Source organism: Arachis hypogaea, chromosome 20 (genome assembly GCF_003086295.3).
Source record: "Arachis hypogaea cultivar Tifrunner chromosome 20, arahy.Tifrunner.gnm2.J5K5, whole genome shotgun sequence".
Classification (NCBI taxonomy): Eukaryota; Viridiplantae; Streptophyta; class Magnoliopsida; order Fabales; family Fabaceae; genus Arachis; species Arachis hypogaea.
Window position 1 is genome coordinate 49,585,115 of NC_092055.1, and position 6,600 is coordinate 49,591,714.

A 6,600-nucleotide genomic window follows, 5' to 3' on the forward strand; every position below is an offset into this window, starting at 1 on the left:
TGGAAGGCTGGCGCTGAACGCCCAAACCATGCTCAGGACTGGCGTTCAACGCCAGAAACAAGCAAGGAATTGGCGTTGAATGCCAAAGGAAGCACAGTTCTGGTGTTCAGACGCCAGGAACAGATGAGGAGTTGGCGTCTAACGCCACTCCAGCTTCCAACCCTGGCTTTCAAATGCCAGTGAGGGATCAGACACCTACAAGTGCTGATAATAAATCCCTCAAGAAGGCTTCTCAACCTACCTCTGTAGAAAATAAACCTGCAGCAACTAAGGTTGAGGAATACAAAGCCAAGATGCCTTATCCTCAAAAACTTCGCAAAGAGGAGCAGGATAAGCAATTTGCCCGCTTTGCAGACTATCTCAGGACTCTTGAAATAAAGATTCCGTTTGCAGAGGCACTTGAGCAAATACCCTCTTATGTCAAGTTCGTGAAAGATATCTTGAGTCATAAGAAGGATTGGAGAGAAACTGAAAGGGTTCTCCTCACTGAAGAATGCAGTGCAGTTATTCTGAAAAGCTTCCCAAAAAAGCTTAAAGATCCCGGGAGCTTTATGATACCATGCATATTAGAGGGTAACTGCACCAAGACAGCTCTATGTGATCTTGGGGCAAGCATCAACCTAATCCCTGCATCCACTATCAGAAAGCTTGGCTTGACTGAAGAGGTCAAACCAACCAGGATCTGTCTTCAACTTGCTGATGGCTCCATTAAATACCCATCAGGCATAATTGAGGACATGATTGTCAAGGTTGGGCCATTTGCCTTCCCTACTGACTTTGTAGTGCTGGAAATGGAGGAGCACAAGAGTGCAACTCTCATTCTAGGAAGACCATTCCTAGCAACTGGACGAACCCTCATTGACGTCCAAAAAGGGGAGATAACCCTGAGAGTCAATGAGGATGAGTTTAAGTTGAATGTTGTCAAAGCTATGCAACATCCAGACACATCAGACGACTGCCTGGGCGTTGATATTATTGACTCCCTGGTGGAAGAGGTCCATATGACTGAGAGTCTCGAATCAGAGCTATAGGACATTTTTAAAGATGTTCAACATGATCTGGAGGAACCAGAGGAAATAAAAGAACCTCTGAAAACTCCACAGGAAGAGGAGAAACCTCCTAAAACCGAGCTCAAACCACTACCACCATCCCTGAAATATGCATTTCTGGGAGAAGGTGACACTTTTCCTGTAATCATAAGCTCTGCTTTAGGGCCACAGGAAGAGAAAGCACTAATTCAGGTGCTAAGGACACACAAGACAGCTCTTGGGTGGTCCGTAAGTGATCTTAAGGGCATTAGCCCAGCCAGATGCATGCACAAGATCCTATTGGAGGATGATGCTAAGCCAGTGGTTCAACGACAGAGGTGGCTAAATCCCGCCATGAATGAGGTGGTGCAGAAAGAGGTCACTAAGTTACTAGAGGCTGGGATTATTTATCCTATTTCTGATAGCCCCTGGGTGAGCTGATGACAAGTCATCTTAGCCTAGTTTCACTATCCTTTTTCTTTGTTTTTATTAGGTTTTATGTACTTTCTTGCATTCTAAGAAAGTAATTTGGATTAAAAATGCATGACTTCTTTGAATCAATTAACCACCATGTAATTGATGTTAAATCATGAGGTTTAAGCTAAATTTAATTGAATTTTAATGATTTATAAACCTTGTGAATTTAGTGATACTTTGATTGGTTGTTTTGATTGCTTGTAGGTGAAGAAAGAAGAAAATAAGAAAAGCGTGGCCTAAGGAATGTGCCCAAAGGAAGCAACAATCGTGCCAAGAGAAGAAAAGCATGGCAAAAATCAAGGAAGAATGGAAGCTAAGTTGGAAAAGTAAACTGAGCTTCACAAGGAATGAAAGGGGAAGGCAAGGTACAAGGCTAAGTTCAAATAGTTAACTGAGCACTAAAGAAAGCAAGGAAATGGCATAAAGCTCAGTTAACTAAGTGAGCTTTATCGGGGGCTCTCAAAAATTAATTCAAAGCAAAAATCCCATAAGTGAAGCCACCAAGATTCGAACCAAGGACCAAGGAGAAGGCAAGGAACGTTCCTCACAAAAGAATTCAAGAAGAAATAGCCAAAATGCATCCTCCATGGTTCGAACTTGGAACCACACGCTACTCCTTGCAAGGGAATTTGAGAATAAATAGCTAGAATGCTTCCTCCAGGACTTGAACTTGGGTATTCTTTGAAACATAAGGAAGGAGTGCCACCAAGCTTGCAAGGAAATACAAGGAAAATAGCTTTATTGCTTCCTCCAAGTTTCGAACTTGGGTATTCTTGGAAACATAAGGAGGAGTGCCCACTCATCCAAGGAAATTAGCTCCAAAGGTGTCCTCCACTTGCTCCCACCAGGATTTGAACCTGGGACCTTGAGGCCAAGGGCAAGACGCTACAAGGAAAGCTCAGTTGGATTTTCCAACTGAGCATTGCTTCTCCCATTCTTCCCCACACTTTGGCGCACAAGTTTGCACACCAAGGGAGCTGTGACACACATTTTGGCGCACCAAGGAGGAAGCCTTGCGCATCATGACACGGTCTAAAGCTAAGTTGGATTTTTCAACTTAGCTCTAAGACAATTGACACCCAAACAAGGCTGGGCACACCACAATTGACACGGATGGAGCATGCTTGAAAGCTAAGTTGGATTTTCCAACTGAGCTTTCCCCTGGAGGTGCAATTTGGGCTAGAAATTGGATTAAAAATCCAATTTAATTCATTTCTTCACCAAATCAAAAGCCCACCCAAATTCCAAAATCCAAGAATAGAAAGTGTATAAATAGGAGTTAGTTTGATGTAATTAAAAACCTTTTGACACTTTGAGATTTTACTTTGAATTTTCCTTTTAATTGTCATTTTCATTTTTGAGCTCTTTACTTTGAATTGGAATTTCTGAGAACTTGGAAGGAGAATTGATTTCTCTTCTTCTTGGTTCTTGCTTGAGCACTCTTTTATTTTCTTGCTTTGGATCTTGGGTGAAGAATTGAAGAACTTCTGTTTCAATCTCACCTTGAGATCTCTTGTTTACTTTCTCTGCATAATTGAATTTCACTTTCTGTTTACTGCTTCATCTTCTCTTCAATGCTGCAATTTACTCTTCTTCACTTATTTTGCAATTGTTCTTGTTGGATCAAGGAAGGATTTGAGATCTAGACTTGTTATCTAGTCTCTTCCACCCTGAGATCTTCAACCACTTTTACTTTGCTGTAAATTAAACACTGCTTTCTCTGTTTTTAAATTCTCAAAACATTTTACTCTTCTGTTTAAGATCTACTTCACTGCAATTCAATTTTCTCTTTTATTGTTTGATGCAATTTACTTGTTCTTCTTTAATTTCTGCAATCCCAACTCCCAATCCCTTTTACAATTCAAGCAATTTACGTTTCTTGCACTTTAAGCTTAAGCCATTTACATTACTTGCAATTTAAGTTTCTGCAATTTAATTTACTTGCACTTTAAGAATCAGCTCCTTTATTTTCCTGCTCTTTAGTTTACTGCAAATTTCCCCTTCCCCTTTACTTTCCATGCAATTTAGCTTCTGCAAATCACAAATCACTCAACCAATTCTTGATTCGCTTGACTAAATCAACCACTAAACTAAAATTGCTCAATCCTTCAATCCCTGTGGGATCGACCTCACTCATGTGAGTTATTATTACTTAATGCGACCCGGTACACTTGCCGGTGAGTTTTGTGTTGGATCGTTTTCCGCACATCATGAGCTCTGTCCATATTGTCCCTAAGAAGGGAGGAATGACAGTGGTTCATAATGAAAAGAATGAACTGGTTCCTACAAGAACAGTTACAGGGTGGCGTATGTGTATTGACTACAGAAGGCTCAATACAGCCACCAGGAAGGATCATTTTCCTTTACCATTCATAGACCAGATGCTAGAGAGACTAGCAGGTCATGAATATTACTGCTTTTTGGATGGCTATTCCGGTTACAACCAAATTGCAGTAGATCCTCAGGACCAAGAGAAAACAGCATTCACATGTCCTTCTGGAGTGTTTGCCTATAGAAGGATGCCTTTTGGTCTGTGTAATGTACCTGCAACCTTTCAGAGGTGCATGCTCTCTATCTTCTCTGATATGGTAGAGAAGTTTCTGGAAGTCTTCATGGATGACTTTTCAGTATTTGGAGACTCATTCAGCTCCTGCCTTAACCATTTAGCACTTGTTCTGAAAAGATGCCAAGAGACCAACCTAGTTTTAAACTGGGAAAAATGTCACTTTATGGTGACTGAAGGGATTGTCCTTGGGCATAAAATTTCAAACAAGGGAATAGAGGTGGATCAAGCTAAAGTTGAAGTAATTGAAAAATTACCACCACCTGCCAATGTTAAGGCAATCAGAAGCTTTCTGGGGCATGCAGGATTCTATAGGAGGTTTATAAAGGATTTTTCAAAAATTACAAAACCTCTGAGCAATCTGCTAGCTGCTGACATGCCATTTGTGTTTGACACAAAGTGTCTGTAGGCGTTTGAGACCCTGAAAGCTAAGCTGGTCACAGCACCAGTTATTTTTGCACCAGACTGGACATTACCATTCGAACTAATGTGTGATGCCAGTGACCATACCATTGGTGCAGTATTGGGACAGAGGCATAACAAGCTTCTGCATGTCATTTATTATGCTAGCTGTGTTTTAAATGATTCCCAGAAAAATTACACAACCACAGAAAAAGAATTACTTGCAGTGGTTTATGCCATTGACAAGTTTAGATCCTACTTAGTAAGATCAAAAGTGATTGTGTACACTGACCATGCTGCTCTTAAATATCTACTCACAAAGCAGGATTCAAAGCCCAGGCTCATAAGATAGGTGTTGCTTCTGTAAGAGTTTGATATAGAAATAAGAGACAGAAAAGGGACAGAGAATCAAGTAGCTGATCACCTGTCCCGGATAGAACCAGTAGCAGGAGCATCCCTCCCTCCTACTGAGATCTCTGAAACTTTTCCGGATGAGCAATTGTTTGCTATTCAGGAAGCTCTGTGGTTTGAAGACATTGCAAACTATAAGACACAAGGTTCTCCTTCTGTAACCATGGAGAGGAAGCATGAAAAGCTTTTCTCACTGCAGAGTCAACCAAAGCCCCCACAGTCAAACTCTAAGTTTGGTGTTGGGAGGCCACAAACCAAACTCTAAGTTTGGTGTTGGGAGGTTCCAACCTTGCTCTGATTACCTGTGAGGCTCCATGAGAGCTCACTATCAAGCTATTGACATTAAAGAAGCGCTTGTTGGGAGGTAACCCAATGTTATTTAATTATATCTATTTATTTTCCATTGCTATTTTATGTTTTCTTTAGGTTGATGATCATGTAAAGTCACAAAAACAAATGAAAAATCAAAAATAGAATGAAAAACAGCATAAAAAATAGCACACCCCGGAGGAAGATCATTCTGGCGTTTAAACGCCAGAAACAAGCATCTGTCTGGCGTTTAACGCCAGAAACAAGCACCAAGCTGGCATTTAACGCTAAAAACAAGCATCAGTCTGGCGTTAAACGCCAGAAACAGGCTACATTTGGGCGTTAAACGCCAGAAACAGGCAGCAGTCTGGCGTTAAACGCCAGGATTGCACAGTAAGGGCATTTTGTACACCTAATTGGAGCAGGGATGCTAAATCCTTGACCCCACTGGATCTGTGGACCCCACAGGATCCCCACCTACCTCACCATTCAAATTCAAACAATTTCCCTCCCAAACCCACCCATTCACACACTTCCATCTCCTCCATCTTCTCCACTTCTTTCTTCTTTTGCTCGAGGACGAGCAAATCTTTTAAGTTTGGTATGGTAAAAGCATTGCTTTTGTTTTTCCATAATTCAGTGGTAGAGCAATTGATTGCAGATCAAAGAGCTATGAGAAAAGAGCAACAAAGGCAAGGAAGAGACATAGAGGAGCTCAAGAGTACCATTGGTTCTTCAAGAAGAGGAAGACGCCACCCTCATTAAGGTGGACCCATTCCTTAATTTCCTTGTTTTTATTTTCCTATTTTTCGTTTACTATGCTTCATGTTTAATTATGTTTGTGTCTTTACTATATGATCACTAGTATCTAAGTATCTATGTCTTAAAGATATGAATGTCCTATGAATCCATCACCTTTCTTAAATGAAAATTGTTTTCTGAAAAAGAAAAAGAAGTACATGAATTTTGAATTTTAAAATAGTTTAATTATTTTGATGTGGTGGCAATACTTTTTATTTTCTGAATGAATGCTTGAACAATGCATATGTCTTTTGAATTTGTTGTTTATGAATGTTAAAATTGTTGGCTCTTGAAAGAATGATTTAAAAGGAGAAATGTTATTTGATAATCTGAAAAATCATAAAAATGATTCTTGAAGCAAGAAAAAGCAGTGAAGAACAAAGCTTGCAGAAAAAAAAAGAGCAAGAAAAAGAAAAAGCAAGCAGAAAAAGCCAAAAGCTCTTTAAACCAAAAGGCAAGAGCAAAAAGCCAATAGCCCTTAAAACCAAAAGGCAAGGGTAATAAAAAGGATCCAAGGCTTTGAGCATCAGTGGATAGAAGGGCCTAAAGGAATAAAATCCTGGCCTTAGCGGCTAAACCAAGCTGTCCCTAACCATGTGCTTGTGGCGT